This window comes from Schistocerca serialis, chromosome 2, assembly GCF_023864345.2.
Source record: "Schistocerca serialis cubense isolate TAMUIC-IGC-003099 chromosome 2, iqSchSeri2.2, whole genome shotgun sequence".
In the NCBI taxonomy this organism is placed as follows: domain Eukaryota; kingdom Metazoa; phylum Arthropoda; class Insecta; order Orthoptera; family Acrididae; genus Schistocerca; species Schistocerca serialis.
In genome coordinates this window covers 486,868,575-486,887,147 of record NC_064639.1, presented here as the reverse complement: position 1 = coordinate 486,887,147, position 18,573 = coordinate 486,868,575, and the positions used below count along the sequence as shown (strand labels likewise).

The following is an 18,573-nucleotide window of genomic DNA, read 5'->3' as shown; positions in this document are numbered from 1 at the left end:
GAACCTTCTTTCAGGATTCTTTAAACAAGCGTTAGCGATTATTAAATTATGCTGTGTCTAAGATTCACTTGGTGACTTTTTCTCTCATTCCTTTGCCCCAGTCCACGTTCTCCTACTATGTTCCCTCCTCTTCCTTTCCCTGTTTCCGAATTCCAGTCCACCACCGCAGTTAAATTTTCCTCTCTCTTAACTATCTGTATAATTTCTTTTATCTCATTTTACATTCTTTCATTCTCTGGAAGGCATATAAACATGTACTACTGTGGTGGGTGCTGACTTCAAGTCTGTCGTTCTTACAATGACACGTTCACTATGTTGTTTATGCCAACGGACTTGCCGCAGTGGTAACACCGGTCCCCGTCAGATCACGGAAGTTAAGCGCTGTCGGGCTAGGCTAGCACTTGGATGGGTGACCATACGGTCTGCCGAGCGCTGTTGGCCAGAGGGGTGCACTCAGTCCTTGTGAGGCAAACTAAGGAGCTACTTGATTGAGAAGTAGCGGCTCCGCTCTCAGAAACTGACATACGGCCGGGAGAGCCGTATGCTGACCACATGCCCCTCCATATCCACATCCAGTGACGCCTTTGGGCTGAGGATGACACGGTGGCCGTCGGTACCGTCCGTCCTTCATGGCCTATACGGGAGGAGTTAGAATGTTTTTTTTTATAGTTTTTTACCTGGGCTTCCATTTTCTTATTCATTATTAGATCCACTCTTGCAATACCCCTATTTGAGTTTGTATTGATAACCAAATACTGACCTAACCAGAAGCCCTGTTCTTCCTGACAGTGCGCTTCACCAATTCCCACAATATTTATCGTCAACCTATCAAGTTTCCTTTTCAAATTCTCTAACCCATCTGCCCGAGTAAGGAACCCAACACTGCACCCTCAGACCTGTACGACGCCAGTTTTGTTTGTGGTGTTGTCATCCTCCTGAGTAGTACCGGTACGGATATCCGAATGGAGAATTACTTAAGATCCGGAATATTGTACTCATACTGCCATACAATAGAGCAGCATGACTTTGGGCAAAAGATTACCACTGTGGTTTCCCCTTGGTTTCTGCTGTTCTCAGTACCACCACAGCAACGCAAAGCTGCCTGATGTTTCGAGGCCAGATCAGTCAATCATCCACACTGTTGCCCCTACAATAATTTCGAAGGTTGCTACCCATCTTCAGGAACGACGCGTTAGTGTTGTATCTTCAAAAATATCCCTCCTTTGTGGTTACACCTGCGGTAAGGCTATCAGCAACGTTGGGACACGCAAGCCACTAGGCAAGGTCCACGGTTCATTAGAGGGGCGGAGGCAAAATTAATCAATTGTTTTTATTTATTCTGTGGTTGGATCTTCTTCATGTCCCACCAGTTACCCTACAAGAGGAAAGTCGGGTGTACCATTTGTTCATGAACTCATTAAACTTTTCCTGTACGTTGATCTCTACAGAATCTAAGTATTTATTAAAGTTGAAACCCTGGTTGCAACACGGCTGTAAACTTTTTGTCGGAATCAAAAATTTATGAACATCCAACAGAAGATCTTTCGGCGTTTAAGATGTTCTGTAGTGATATTTGTTTACGAATGAACGTCAACAATATTACTGCTCTGACCATGTTTCTATTTCCGCGAACGTAAGCAACGACAGATGCTTTATCGTTTTGGTAGACATGTCTGTAATAAAGGAACTTCTGCATCGACAGTTTATAACACTGTAAACATACTTATTATAAACTAGTTGAGAAACGAACTAAGTTTCGTGGGACACTTTGCGTGTCAGAACTCGTGTGATGCATGCATTTCCGTTGCACATGAGGGGGAACATGTGCAAAGGAACCATGGATTAACATTTTGTCTATGTATCTGGGTGCCTCCGTATTGCAACAAAGTCTTTTTGTGTGTATTTTTGGGGTGATGACAGAGAGCCGTCTCCAGATTTGGCTTGATCAGTGTTGAAAAGAGGCATAACACAGGCTGTTTGGTTTATTTGACGGTAGCCAGTAAAACTAGTCAGCCGATTTGATTCAAGTGTTTCAAAACTTCGTCAGACCAGTCTGAGTTAAATTTTATGTCATTTCCGTAAGGCGAATGCTGGGATGGTTCCTTACGCAAAGTCATACTAGATCTGCGTATCCTTCTTCTTGAAATGGAACATAGTTCCACCTAATATCGACATCGGTGGGATATTAAACTATAGCCTTTATTTGTGACCGAAATTTATTTCATCTCCCTGTTTCCTTGTCTCGCAAATTACGAGTCTGGCTGTAATAACAGATCGAGAAACGTAGCTTTTTATCCTGAAGATACGGCTACGGTTCCAAGTAAGATTTCAGTACGTCGCGTTTGTTTCTGTTTGAAGCTGCAGATAAGAACTTAGCTTACTTGTTCCTCCTTTCTGAAAATCAGTTAATCTTACTTTATCCCTATATTCACATTTGTCTCCTCTGTACAACTTGTTAGCGAAATAATTTTAAAACACGAAAGATGTGAAAGTGCTGGAATTTTTTAGTTAATTTATAATTAGGAAACCATTGCTCTTGGAAAGCACGCATTCTTTGATCCTTAGTCAAGAGAAGTTGTATCCTTACAGTCAGCTCTAGAAACTTTTTCTTGGTGGGCGATGAGAAATATTTCGAAAACTAACTTTCAAGTAACATACAAACTTCACATACCTCAAGTTATGAGATTAGTTTAACTGTCAAGATGGCACTGTACGCATTTCAGGTGAAACTGTCAGTCGATGTGGCTTGAAATATTCCTCCAATTTGGAGTCTGTTATTGCAAAACTAGAGCGTTACATTTTTCTTCCAATCATACAAGGGAAGTTAAAAGCAAAATGTAATAACATTGATCAAACTGTACCGCTTAAAATCCGATTAATTCCGTCCGTTCGTTGAATAAACATTTAACTACGCATAACTGAGACAAACGATAACAGGAAACAAATTAAATGCACCAGTCCATAACTCGAATCCGCTTTATCTGTTTATTCAGATATTGTGACCGAGAGGAAATTGATACTAGTGTTTTTATTATGTTCGTTTCCTGCTCACGCGTTACTGGTATTGCACATAATATCGTTCTAAGACCTTCTCCTTAATTCAGTCCGCGCAGTAGCCTGTTTAAAATCCTTGGAGTGATGGTATACTGAAATAGAATATATTTTTTATGCTTCACAAGGATGTACCTTTAAGCAACCGAATAAAACAAAATGAGAACATGCGAAACCAATGTGCAAGAAAAGAATCACATTTCACATACGGAATGATACCAATGTGCAAGGAAAGAATAATATTTCACATACGCAATGATATATAAAATAAAAAATAAAGCATGAGCTCTTAATGTCAAAACGAAGTTGACCACGACACCAGGAAAACGTGAAGAGATCGTTGTTATGAATTATTACTCTTCCATGTCGAATGTCACAGATCATGTCTCGTATCCAATATTACTTACATTTGTTAATGTATTTAGTTAATTATGTTGATCAAACTAGAATCTTCAAGTTCCCTCTCATATCTAAAGCGGCACCTAAGATTCTGCAAAGTTGGTTAATAAATTTTTAAAAATTTGGGGAATTCCAGCAGGAAATTGCGACACCCCACACGTCCAGAATTGCTGCAGAGTGGTTCCAGGAACGCTCTTCTGAGTTTGAAAACTTCCGCTGGCCACCAAACTCCCCAGATATGAAATTATTGAGCGTGCCTGGGATGCCTTGCAACATGCTGTTCGGAAGAGATCTCCACCCCCTTGTACTCTTACGGATTTATGGACAGCCCTACAGTATTCATGGTGTCAACTCCCTCTGGCACGACTTCAGACATTAGTCCAATCCATGCCACGTCGTATTGCAGGACTTCTGCTCGCGGAGGACCTACACGATATTAGGCAGGTGTACCAGTTTTCTTGGCTCTTCAGTGTATGATGGGTACTCACATGTGCCGCAACTGAACACTGAAATATTTCAGTGGCGAAAGCTGAAAATTTGCACCGGACCAAGACTCGAACCCGGATTTCCTGCTCCACGTGAGCATTTCCTCAACTGCTTCGGCTACCCGAGAATGCTTTCAGTGCGACCCGAATTCTCAGCTTACCACACATTACCAAGTAGCGTCCCTGTCCATTTACCTCATTTTCTCGTAGCGTTTCCTTTATTGCCGTAAGAGTTTCGGATCCTGTTGTGCATCCACACTGAAGATATCATAGCAGTCAAGCTTACAGACATGCTATATATACGAGGGTTATTCCAAAAGTAAGGTCCGATTGATTGCCAAATTGAAACCACAGTGAACATCAGAAATGTTTTACTTGTAACAATTAGCTACACCTTTCAGCTACTTCTCTACGTAGTCGCCGTTCTGACTTAGACTTTTGTCATAGCGTTGTACCAACTTTCCAATAGCCTCATCATAGAAGGCAGCCGCCAGTGCTTTCCGCCAATTCTCCACGCTGGCCTACACCTCGTTGTCTGTGTCAAAATGTTGTCTTCAAAGACAGCGGTTCATGTGACCAGAGATGAAACTCAGGGGGAGACAATTGCGGACTGTATTGTGGGTAATCTAACATTTCCATTTGAAAACGATGCAGGAGCATCTTCATTGCCCCTGCAGAATGCGGCTGAGAATTGTCGTGAAGACGAAACAGCACGACAGTTATGTAATGTTGGCTGCATAGCTTCAGGCGAAATTTCTCACCAGGCCCTCGTACTTGGCGGCAGACACTATTTTCTAGACATCTTTACGCACTCACTGCGAGCTCAGAAATGAGAAGAGCGACGTGATGCTAACTGGGGTTATACTAGAGACACTACCCAACACATCTGTGCAAAGCTTTATCGGATTTTCATAGTCGTTTCCATTTCGCGACCGATCGGACCTTACTTTTGGAATAACCCTCATATGTTGTGTCTGTTCTGTCGGACATGCTATTATGAATGACTGACTGCAGTAAACAAATGAGTAAACAAATGAGATCACGCTATTCTGTTATTGTGAAACAGCAGAGCTTCTAATGCAGTATGCTTGCTATTACAATTGCCCTGCACTTCTGAGCAAGCGCATAAAAATATGCTGAATGTGATGTCCATTCGTAGTAACGCATGCCTCTATTCAACATCTTAGAGAATCACTCACTCCCTGAAAAACTCCAGGTTGCAGTCATTGTTGACGCCTTCTTTTTCTTTGTTGTGCATCTTTAATGGGGCTTACACAAATCCAAGTTTTAAAGTGTCCCCACAACCAAACGCACCATGATTAATGTCTGGGGCACGGAGTGGGCAACGTACTGGACTTCTTTGACCAATTAGTTGCCAAGTAAATGCATTTTGAGTTGTTCTCGGACATTTCGAAAAATTGGCATGAAATAAATTTCCAACCGTTGTTGAAATGGTGCTCCTGTAGCAAGACAGGTAAGTTATTTGATTGGAATTGACGATACCTTGCACCATACAATTGTACAGACTAGAGGATGACTAACCACGATAGATGTTGAAATTCTGCGTATACTAGTTGCAAGATCTTCTTACCTTCGTTTGCACTAATCATTCTTCCGCAGCAGGAGTACGAATTGTGCGAAGTCTTCCACGACCCGTTGTTGTCGGAGGTACGCAGTCAGGGTCTGCTAATCGCTGCAAGAGACGGCTAAATATCTGTACAGATTGTACCCTGCATTCTGGATTTTTTCAGTGTACAGGACACGGACTCTGTTGCTTCCATTTGACAGAAGAGAACTGAAGAACATGTCTGCTATTTCTCGTGTGGAATAGTAGGGTTCTATTACGCTGGTAAGTGCAAAGATAAAACTGCACTTAAAAGCATTTCACAAACACATAACAACACATACGCGTCCCATTACAAGTAAAGTACGTGTGTCACTTACCCAGATCTGTGAATACGGTTTACAAAGATAACACTAAAGAAGTCTAGTGCAGACTGTAACTAACAATAACAGAGGAATGTGCCCTTATTTTTTATTCCATTCTGTAGATCGTCCGTTTCAAAAAAGAGCTTGCAATACAAGAAATGTGCTTCATAATAGCGAAGGAGAACAAGTGCTCAGCACTCAAAGCATGCATTTTAGAGCTCACTTTCACTAAACTTTTTTACTTCCTTTTGGTCCTTACGGCCACCACTCAAAAATATGGAATACTTTATTTTTAACGCTCTGTATTTGTCCTAGTACCTCCCCATTCAGCCCTTAATTTACTACTTGATCTTGTCAGTCAGTTTTTCTAGTGGCTCTGCATGTTTATAGTTACCTATATGCCTACGTACCTCAATTTCATTTCCATTGTAGTTACAATTACGTCTTCCACTTTAGTGGTTCCCTTATACACTTGTTATTTTCTCATTCTCTACTAGTTATTCCTATAAGCTCCACCTGATCACCCGCTAGGAAACATAAATTTGATTCATTTTCACGTGATTCAAAACTAGTAATACACACTGATGGTAAGTTTTCCATCTCAGACACATCGAAAGTTCAGTTTAGAAAACTCTGTTGAGTTCATTGAAAGCATTTCAGATTTATTTCTTTTTTCATCCCAGTAGTTCTTATTCTCAAATGAACAAAGCAAAAAAAAAAAAAAAAAAAAAAAAAAAATACATATTCAACGTCTTCATGTTTAATTTGCATTATTTTTTCGACAGTTTATCTTAAATTGTTTTACTTGTATGATGATGCTAACAACTCTGGAATCTGTCTTTTGTTTGAGAAGAAGTATTCGTTGGCAAAAAGGACATCAAAGAAGAAAATGGTAATTGGCGGGAGAGTCAAAGTCAATTTTGTGTAACATATTAATTCCGTCATGTTTACGTGAAACATTTTCCTGATTGCTTGATACTTTTTTCTTTTGTTTCTGGACAGAAGGTTATTTTGTTTGGTCAAGATCAATCACATACCTCGTACACACATCAAAAAAAGTTTTGCCTCACCCCTGTTCCCAGAATTGCTGAAAATAGACTGCGGATACTGTATCACAGACACAGTCCCTTTGACTGTTCAGAGATGTCACTAAACCCACACAAAGATGTAAACAACCATGCATGAACAGCGCGTATTAGACAGAGGAGGTCCGACAGCCGATCAGTTCCAATCATTCCACAAGGAAGGACGTACACGGCTCGTGTTATTTGCATTTCAACAATGCCTAGACGGTCAATACCGTGGTTCGGTTCGATCGCGTCCGCATTGTTACTTAGCCCCAGGAAGGGCTCTCAACAAGGGAAGCGTCCAGGCGTCTCGGAGTGAACCAAAGCGATGTTGTTCGTACATGGGGGAGACACAGAGATACAGAGAGACAGGAACTGTCGATAACATGCCTCACTCAGGCCGCCCATGGGCTACTGCTGCAGAGGATGACCGCTACATACGGATTGTGGCTCGGAGGAACCCTGACAGAAACGCCACCATGTTGAATAATCCTTTTCATGCAGCCACAGGACATCGTGTTACGACTCAAACTGTGCGCAATAGGTTGTATGATGCGCAACTTCAATCCCGACGTCCACGGCGAAGTCCATCTTTGCAACCATTACATCATGTAGCGCGGTACAGAGGGACCAAACAATATGTCGGATGGACCGCTCAGGACCTGCATGACGTTCTCTTCACCAATGATTGTCGCATGTGCCTTCAATCAGACAATCGTCGGAGACGTGTTTGGAGGCAACCCGACCAGGTTGAACGCCTCAGACACATTTTTAGTGTAGTTTGCTACGGCACCTCTCAGGGCTAAGCAACATTTTTAATGTCGTAAAGCGTCAGGTCACTTTCTTGACTCGCAGCGACAGCAATTTTAATTCCTCTTTTAAAACCTGGGAAAGACCGCTCATGCTCGAGTGGTTAACGTAGTATTTCCCTCAATAGCTATATGGTGACGACCTTAGAGCAGATAGGCAGTTCGCCTTGTCTGGCTTATACAATCTAGGCAGCTTAATACTCGCTTTCAGAGTGGGTTCAGGAGGTATCACTCCACTTTTGGTAACCTAGCACAATACAACAGGCCTTCCTGCGCCGGCATCTTTTGGGTATTTCTTTTGAGATCGAGAATGCCTACGATACTACTTGAAGGCTTGTTATAGTCAAGCAGCCCCATGAACGGGCTTTTCGTGGATTTTTTTCGGTCATTCCTCTTGGCACGTTATTTTCGATATCGAGTCGGTGGCGTCTGTTTTTTAACATTTAAACAAGACATGATGGTTTTAGAATTGTTTATGCAGATGGGTTCCAACAATGGGATTCCCTTGGCTGTTCCGTTGTCACCGCCTACCATGTCTTCAGGATTCGCCTTCCCCTTAACTATACTGTATTTTATTCAGCGCTCCGTACTGTCCTGAAGGCATCTGGAACAGATGAGGCGTCTTCAGGGCAAACAATTTCTCATCCGTTCCGATCCCCACCGTACTCTAGAATTGTTTGCGGCACAAGTGGTCAGCAGAGACATTGTTGCAACTCATTCTGGACCAATTGTACTACCTACAGCAGCAGGAGAGGAAGAAATCACTTGCTGGTTACCAGGGCACTTGGGAATTTGGGGGAATGAACAAGCCGACAAATCCGTAAATGAGGCCTGCAGGGTTCAAATGGCTCTGAGCACTATGGGACTTAGCATCTATGGTCATCAGTCCCCTAGAACTTAAAACTACTTAAACCTAACTAACGTCAGGACATCATACAACACCCAGTCATCACGAGGCAGAGAAAATCCCTGACCCAGGCGGGAATCGAACCCGGGAACCCGGGCGCGGGAAGCGAGATCGCTACCGCACGACCACGAGCTGCGGACAGGCCTGCAGGGAACAGCCATTCCGTTGCAGGCTGTCATTTCGCTAGTGAGTTGCAGGACCCTGCAGTTATGGGAAGAGGTGTGGCTCTCGGTGACGAGCAATAAGCTGCGGTGGGCGAAGCCAGTTGTCTGGCCATCGAAGCTCTCGTGCCGGTCGCTCCGGTGCAATGAGATGGCCCTAACCCGCCTCCGCATTTGGCAGTGCCCCCCCATACATGGCTCTTTACTCCAGCCCGAGGAATCTCCGGTGTGTTATGCCTGTGGTGTGCAAGTCAGTGTGCGTCAAATGGTTCAAATGGCTCTGAGCACTATGGGACTTAACATCTGAGGTCATCAGTCCCCCAGAACTTAGAACTACTTAAACCTAACTAACCTAAGGGCATTACACGCATCCATGCCCGACGCAGCATTCTAATCTGCGACCGAAGCAGTCGCGCGGTTCCAGACTGAAGCGCCTAGAAATGTTCGGCCACCACGGCCGGTAGTGTGCGTCACATTTTAACTGAGTGTATTTTATTTCGTGACAAACGGGCAGAAGCAAATTTAGGGGTGGATCTGTCCTCGATTTCACCTGATGACAAGTGTGGCGAAGGTTTTAAAATTGGTGTGATACATCTGGACTCTGGCTTAAGCTTTTCGGCTGGAGGTTTTGGTGTGTCGCAGACTGGCTGGTACACACCCTTTTCTCACAGCATTCAGCCAGCCGCAGGTATCTCCTGGCCTCTCTTAATACTTTCCATTCTGTTTTCCCTCCTGTACCTCGTGCTGGATGTTTGTGTGTGTGTGTGTTTTTCAGTTTACGTTTTTATTCGAGGTCACATATGAGTAATTTTATAATATTTCTCCACATTCGTCTCACTTACCATCGTATACCTCAAAACCTTATCACCATCATCATCACCAGTATATTTTTTTTAAACAGTGCTATTGAGAGCTACATTTACTTTTACAAGAGGTCAGAATACTGCGCAATTCAACGACTGATATCAACAGCTCTGAGGTTTTTCGTCATCAAGATGGTATTTAGAAAGGATTTCACATTTGGCAGGGTTCTTCATTGCACAGATCACTTTGAGCGGCTCATGTAAGAGAACGAGAGGCAGTGACAATATTTCAGAGGAATACGAATCCTGGTGCATGTAGCAGAATCATGATACTCGTAATTAATAAAGTTTGAAATATTTGCACAGAACAGCAACGATATAAAACTTAACACATAAAAGAGTGACACACGAACCCTGTTGTATATGTTGAAACTCTTTTAGAGAAGATAGAAAAAACGATCGTTTCCATCTGTGTGTGAGAAAACGAAGGGAGATTTTGGCGTAACGTCCTGTCGACGACGTGGTCATTAGAGTCAAAGCCCAAGCAGGAGTGGGAAAGGTATTCCGCAGTGTGCTTTTCACAAGGGTCGTCGAACCTGAATTTTAACTGTCCTCCTTCCGAATACGAATTCTGCTTGTTAGCACAACTCGACCTCGCTGTGGTGATTGCTACTTCTTAAAGCAAAAAAGCTGAATTGATTGCACTATACTATCTTTCTTCTGTAAAGGGCGGAGAAAACTAGCGTGAGAACAAGATCAGAGCGGACAGCGGATGTCGAATAGAGTAAAATTTCCCACATAAGTACAAGTCTGAAATGCCCTGCTGTAAAACAACCGCCATGGAACGACTGTCAATAAGCGACGAAGGCGAAGATGTCCAGGCATTTAAACTAACTTGTCCCAATTAATACTTGTTATGCTAAAGAGCGCAGTAACTAATTACTTTTGCGAAGATAATGATTCCACAAGAACCATCAAAGTTACGTTAAACTTATCCGTGGCCTGGTTAGTTGGAAGGGGATTTTCTCTGATGTTTAGGTAATGGTCTAGTCTTAAACTAACCTCGCTTAAAGTTCCTTACTTCCATCGATGCTCATCTACACTTTAGTGCATTGAGGGATTCGACATGTGGTACTGTTAAGTAAAATTAGGATTTCCCTCTTACATCTCCAACATTTCGAAGGCCCAGGAAAAAAAAATTCACCATACACTAGAGCAACTGAAAGAATTTAAATTATAGCGTGAGACGTACCAACTATTGTTGCCTGATTGCAGCATGATCGCGTGAAGTCAAAATGGCGACTCCGTAGCAGCGAGCGTAACCAGTAATGTGGTTTCCAGAAAGAAAATCGGCGATTACTGTGCAAATAAATCGTCTTAGGTTGTGTGAACGTTATTTACCTGGTGTAAAAACATTTAAGGAATGGTACCGTAAGTTTCTAGAAATGTTCTGAAACATTCTGGCAGTGCACGTCGTATTTTTTCGGAAGAGACGGTGGAGGACATCAGACAAGCGTTTTTATGAAGCCCATGTGAGTCAACTCAGCACGGATCTAGGCAATTTAATGTACACCGAGCAACACTGCATCGTGTAGTACACCACCAGAATTTTCTTTGGTATGCTTACAAAGTGCAAATTCTGCATCTGATGCCGAAAGACTAGTTATGCCCACAACTCTTTGCTATGTGTATGCTGCTGTTGGTACCTACATGAATCTTCCTGAATGATATGTATTTTCAGACAAGGCAATATTTCATGTATTAGGAAAGAGTAATCGGTATAATGTTCGGGTTTGGTGCTCATAAAATCCGCGTGCTGTTATTGAGGGTGTTTGTGGAGCCCTAAACTGGATGTGGGGTGTAGGCTACTGCTCGACAGGGTTGTTGGACCATATTTCTTTGCAGTGAACACAGTAAATGGGCCAGTGTATTTGGAGATGATGGAGCAGTCTGATATACCCTCACATACAAGTTGGCAACCCGACATCGTCTTTCAACAACAAGTATCATTGCCGTGTTGGTTGACGGTTGTTCTCCGTTTCTTGATACGAAATTTCCCAGTCGCTGGTTTGGGTGCGGAGGACCTACTGCCTGGCCACCATATTCCCTCGACGTTACCAACCCCCCCCCCCCCCACCCCACCCCCCTGGATTTCTTCTTATGGGGATTCTTGAAGAACCGCCTATGGCTGTTTGAAGTAACCTGCCCTGTTCTCTGTTCTGAGATCAGGTCGTTTTTCTGAGATCAGGCTGTTCTCAAATCAGGTGTGGGCAGAAAAAGGATTTCAAAATTGTGTCAGAACCTTGACTCCTTACTATTATTGGCTTAACTTATATTCGAACAGATTACAGTTAACACTGCCGCGCGGGGTAGCCACGTCTTGTCACGGTCCGCTCGGCTACCCCCGTCGGAGGTTCGAGTCCTCTCTCTGGCGTGGATGTGTGTATCGTCCTTAGCGTAAGTTAGTTTACGTTAGATTAAATACTGTGTAAGCTTAGGAACCGATGACCTCAGCAGTTTTGTCCCATAAGACCTTACCACAAATTTCCAATACAGTTAACGCTTATTAATTGGGTATTTTATTGTTAGCTAATTTAATCTTTACAATATGCAGCCTCTTGAATCTTAAGCTAACAAATAAAATTTCAGCCGCTGTTTCCATGGCTCTCTGCCTCCTGCTGCCCTCTGCCAGCTGAATCCAGCAACTTCAGTTCTTTATCCAAACCATCGTAACGTCTGCCTTGCAGTCTTCGTATTCTTCTGGGACATTGTAGATAACACGGTGTGAACTGATAGGAACTATTAGTACTTCCTTTTCCGTATAGAATGATTATCTTTGATTTGTTCCTTATGGTACGGTTGTTGTCTTTTTGTATATAGATGTAGTGAAGCTCAAATATTTCACCCCCTGCTTTTCAATTCTGTGTTTCTTTGATAGTTTTTTTTATTAGATTCATGGGACTCCCTCATTATAATTTTCATTGGGTGTTCTCAGTGGTACTTTCATGTACAAGGTGCCTCTGAAAAGTTCGGTGAATGGTCTCCGAAAATTAAGCAAATAACAGTTACAAACAAGATACTTTTACAGGACATCTGCGTAACCACCATTAGCTACAACAACAATTCTGACATCGATTGTAAAGCCTATTGGAAACTGTCAGCACGCTTATCTTGTTGTCACTTGAAGCACCGTCGTTACGGGTCATCGATGTCGACATCGGTGGAGAAGATGAGAGCTGGTCCTACCAATCCGATCCGGAGACTATATTACAGTCAGTAGTATGGTGTTCGTAATCTTACCCACCTCCCTTGTGTAAACGTTCATGACGAATCATGTCGTTACTGTCGATAAGGTCGGTAAGCATCATCTTAATCTTGGATTCCGTCAGTCAAATGTTTTTACGTGTAGAAGACGACGAACACCATGCCACGCTTGGTTTACAGATCGTATAGGCAGTAGCAGTTTCCATCTGATGTCATGATGCGGATATCCAACAAAGCATGACCATTGTGCTTCGGCGATTCCACAAGATGCGTTTGCTGACACCTTCCAACAGCTTTCCAACCGATGTCAGGAGCGTGTTGTAGCTAATGGTGATTATTTTGAAGGCTAGTAAAGTTATTTTATTTCTAACTTTTCTTTCCTTTATTTTTGCAAATAGTTCTCCAGTCTTCACAAACGCACCTTGTAGTTTGCTGCAGAAATTACTTATATGGTCTATAATTTCTTCCCTCTCTATTGTGTTCACTTTGCCGCAGTCAGTTGTTATTTTATTATTTATACCAATCGCAACTTCTTTTATAACTTTCTTACAGCTGCTTCTGTTCTCTAGTGCTTATATTATGTCATTTTCTCTGCATTATTTTATATCTGCTTTTATTTTGCAAATACACTTCTCGGGTTTGCCGCCGGATCGTATTATGTAAAACCCACAATATTTTATCGATGCTTGACATCCTGAAGTGGTGGTAGTTGCTGTTATCTGCTGTCTTTGCTACAAGACACGACATGTACAGTAGTGACAGCAGCATCTGCCACTACCTGAAGATGTCGAGCAGTTGCGTCAATGAAATATTGCGGGGTTTATACAATACGACCCGGCTGCAAGTCTGAGAAGTGTATTTGCAACAGATCCACCGGTAAAGCCTGAAAAGTCACATGCTTTCTTTTCTTCTTTATATACTCAAATAGTCCTGAGTACCCTACCTTTTCAATAGTTGTCTTAATTTTCATCTCTTCTCTCTTTAACATTAAGGTACTGGTTTCAGCCGAGAACTTATCCTACTTTTTGGTAATTTTTATCAATCCCCCTACTTCTTTTGGAGTTTTATCTGTTGTTTTCGCTAGTATTTTTCTGCTGCCTCTTTACTTTCGTCCGAAGAGTCCTCAGGTATCCTCTTTCCTCTTCACTGAATTTATCCATGCTGATGTTCTCCTTTTTCATTGAAATTATCCTTCGTTATATTGAAATTTTCTACTTGTGAACGTGTACAAGACACTTTCTTGTCTAAATGTACCAGAATTTCAAGGAAATATACCTGGATTTGGTATTTCATAGTTGTCTACTCTGCCCATTGTTGTGGCTGTTGCGTTTGCTCCCTGTGTATCCCTAGCAATAAGTGAAGGGGTTTGACGTTCTGGTAGCTCTGCTACATGACGAGACAGGGAGCAGAGCCTCATGATGTACTATAACAGAGCCGGCGAAGGAAGATACCTAACAGCTGACAGCGCTGTTTCCAGCTTTCAACTGCTAGCAATCACACTTAGCAATCACATAAAGCCGCTCCTTCGTAGAAAGTTCCATACCCAAGGACTGGAAAATTTCACAAGTCACGCCAGTACCCAAGAAAGGAAATCCGCTGAATTACAGACCCATATCACTAACGTCAATTTGCAGTAGGAGTTTGGGACATATACTGTGCTCGAATATTATGAATCAGCTCAAAGAAAACGATTTATTGACAAATAGCCAACACGAATATAGAAAATATTTACCTTGTGGAACACAAATAAGCTTTTAATGTCACGAGGTAATGAGTGCTATTGACAGGGGACGTCAAATTCATCTAAAGTCATCAGATGATCAAAACGAGTTGCAAAATGATTTAGACAATACATCTGTATGATGCTTAAAGTGGCAGTTGACTCTAAATCATGAAAGTGTGAAGTCATTCACACGATCACTAAAAAGAGTCAGCTAAATTTCAGTTACACGATAAAATCACAGAACTCTAAAGGCTGTAACTGAACTAGATACTTATGGATTACAGTTACGCATAACTGAAATTGCAACGATCACATATTTTATGTTGTGGGGAGAGGAAAGCAAAGACTCCGATTAACTGATAGCACACTTACAGAGTGTATCAGATCTACTAAAGAGATTGCTTACAGTAGGCTTGCTGCCCCCCCCCCCCCCCCCCGCGCTCCCCCTCCTCTCTTCTGGAGTATTGCTATGTGATGTGGAATTCTCATCATATAGGATCGACAGAGAACATCGAAAAAGTGTAAAGAAGGGCAATTCGTTATGTACTGTCACGAAACAGGGAACAGTGTGTCGTGGATCTGATACACGAATTGGAGTGATAGTCATTAAAAGAAGGGCGTTCTTGTCGATGGGAGGACTTTCTCATGAAATTTCAATCACCAACTTTCACCTGAGAGTGTGAAAACTGTGCTGGCATAAGCTGCCACCAGCACACAGGTTGGCAAATATGTAGCGCAAGATCGACAGTAGGCGCTCGATCAAGCTCCCCTATCATGGAAAGAGGCTAAAGAGAGGTTATCAAGGAACACGCCGACAGTGTCCTCTCGACAGCATATATTTAGGCAGCTGCCGCTGACCGGAGGGCCTCACTGACTGACAGTTCCTGTTAGAGTCTATCAGTTCGCACTGCAGGCTACGGTAGTGCATAACGACCAGATTAGTGTTGACAGTGGAACTTATACTTTGCCCTTACCGAGAATAAAGTTTGTAATAGCAAGAGGACCATTACAGATGAACTTGTGTCACAACACATGGTCTATATTAAATTTCAGTACCCAGTTCATGTAAACTATGAACCGTATTGAAACGTTCTGGCAGATTAAATCTGTTAGCAGGACCTAGACTCGAACTCGGGAACTTTGCCTTTCGTGGGCATGTGCTCTACCATCTGAGCTACGCAAGCACGACTCACACCCCGTCCTCACAGCTTAAATTCTGCCAGAACCTCGTCCCCTAATTTCCGAACTTCACAGAAGCTCTTCTGCGAACCTTGCAGAACTAGCGCTCCTGGAAGAAAGGATATTGCGGAGACATGGCTTAGCCACAGCCTGGGGGTGTTTCCAGAATGAGATTTTTACACTGCAGGATGGGGCGTGAGTCGTGGTTGGATAGCTCAGATGGAAGACCCCTTGCCCGCGAAAGGCAAAGGTCCGAGTTTGAGTCTCGGTCCGACACGCAGTTTTAATCTGCCAGAAAGTTTCATATCAGTGCACACTCCGCTGCAGAGTGAAAATCTTATTCTGAATGAACCGTATTAATCCATATGTCCATTTGTGTTGTAGAAGAGGATACTGGCCACCCATAACAGCATCCTCTCCTTTGCTTCTCTACGGTACAGGACAATACAAAAATGTTGTGTTGGCGCCCAACAACATAGGGAGAAATGATCATTGCAAAAAATAAGAGAAATCGAAGCTTGAACAGGAATATTTCTGTGAACTGTTCGAGAGTGGAACGGTAGGGAAGTAGCTTAAAGATTGTTCGAAGGACCCTCTGCCAGGCACTTAATTGTGAACTGCAAAGTAATCACGTAGATTTGGATGTGTATGTACATGATAAAAGCGCCAAATGCTCAAACGAAAACAATAGTCTTCTATAGGACTGCGACAACAGTGAAGCGTGGCCGTAGAGAAGAATACAAAACACAGTTAGATGACTGATCGAGGTAGATGTGCGAGGCAGCCGCCCAAACCGCACTGCGCCTATCAGGGAACTTCTTACGCCGACTCTGCTACCGGGGCAGCGCGCTGGCCGTGGCGGAGGTCAGTGCTCGCTGGGGCAGCGCCGCACTCAGACGGGGCGGGTTGCGCCGCGCGGGCTCAGCCGGCGCCCCTGCCGCTGCCGCTGCCGTCGATACGCGCCGCCGTGCCTAACACTGGCTGGCCGCGGCACCCACCCCACTCCCTCCCCCCCCCCATCCCCCACCCCACCACACACACACCACAACAACTGAGGCCTCAGCGCGGCCCGGCTCGGCACGCACTCATTCGGAGTCCCACACGTCCTTCTGTTGATCTCGACGTCTTTCTCTGCTCCCTTCTCTACAACTGCGTCACATGCCTCTCTGGCCCTCGTACCAGTACTCCCACTCATCAAAGAACCACATGAAAACACGTAGAAGTCGGCATTGCGCCGTCTGCCCAATGATCTACTGTGATTCAGTTCCCTCTATTTTATGGCCGCCACTGAAATCATTATTGAGAGACTGTGTAAGTTTCAAGATGTTCACGAAAAAATGAAGCACCAAGAATGGGAGGAAGAGACGAAATGAACCATCACGGGTTGAGATGGTATGAAAGATTATTTAAGTGATAATAAAGTCGAGTCCAAAATGCAGCTGTATCCTGTCGCGGGGCAACTCGACCACAACTGTTCTAACTGGTTCCTGACGTCTTCCATAACGGTATTAAAAAAATGGTTTAAATGGCTCTAAACACCATGGGACCTGTGATTCTTGAGTTTCTCCCGGCGTATTTGATAGTCAAAATATCCACGGGTGTGCTGCCGGTCTATAGTGTCCAACGGGCACAATATTTCGGCGATCATACATGTCGCCATCATCAGGTGAACTGACGGACTGAGCTCCTGTGAACGTGCCGGCACGGAGATCCGTACGCTATGGCTGCTCAGAGGGAACTGGGTTCGGTCACGGCGGCGGCTGATTTAAATACCCTCCGCCCGCGGCGCGCTCCCTCCGCCGTCCGCGCCCCGCGCCACGGTCGCGCAGTGGAACAGATTGCGACGGCGTGTGAGATGACGTCAGAGTGATGGCTCTGTTCGCCGTGGTCGTCACAACTATACGTTCTCTCGATTTACTCTTGATTAACCCGATCGCTGGTTCCCAAGCCTTGCTAAGATTATAGCCACAGTCACGGTTTATGAGGTCGTCATTGGTGCGAATTTCGATGGCCTCTCTAACAACGCTGTCCCAGTATCTCGACGTCTGTACCAGAATCCTCGTGCGGTCATATTCCATGGCGTGATTTTCCGACAAACAATGTTCAGCGACCGCTGACTTGCTCGGATACATCAGGCGAGTGTGCCTCTGGTGTTCACGGAATCGATCCTCGACGGTACGCATCGTCTGACCAATATACGACTTGCCACATTGACACGGAATCTGGTACACGCCGGCCTTCCTCAAACCGAGGTCATCTTTGGCGCTCCCCACCAGTGCACGAGTTTTATTTGGAGGACAAAACACAGTTCCGACCCGGTGTTTCTTCAGAATGCGAGCGCTTTTCCCCGAGAGTGCGCCTGTGTATGGAATAAATGCAGTGCCTACCTCCTCCCTGGTGACTTCATCCATCTCAAGAGGTTGTGCTGCAGTGGTTGGGTGGAGAGCACTTTGAATCTGCCACTCTGAGTACCCATTTTTTCGAAATACAGTTCTCAGATGTTCCAATTCCTGGGGTAGACTCTCTGCGTCAGAGATAGTGCGCGCCCTATGTACTAGAGTTTTAAGTGCCCCATTCCTCTGTGAAGGGTGGTGGCAGCTGTCTGCGTGCAAATACAGATCAGTGTGCGTTGTCTTCCGATACACCCCATGACCTAGGGTGCCGTCAGCCCTCCTCTTGACCAAGACGTCAAGGAAAGACTACGCACACTGATCTGTATTTGCACGCAGACAGCTGCCACCACCCTTCACAGAGGAATGGGGTACTTAAAACTCTAGTACATAGGGCGCGCACTAT

The 18,573-nt window shown here is 44.0% G+C and overlaps 1 protein-coding gene and 1 pseudogene across 1 annotated transcript in view; one reads left to right on the top strand and one right to left on the bottom strand.

The window, feature by feature from the left end:
- The window catches only part of LOC126456112 (uncharacterized), a 196,861-nt gene that overhangs the window by 146,692 nt on the left and 31,596 nt on the right, over positions 1-18,573 (bottom strand). The window lies entirely within an intron of this gene.
- Positions 324-441, top strand: LOC126459229 (5S ribosomal RNA; annotated as a pseudogene).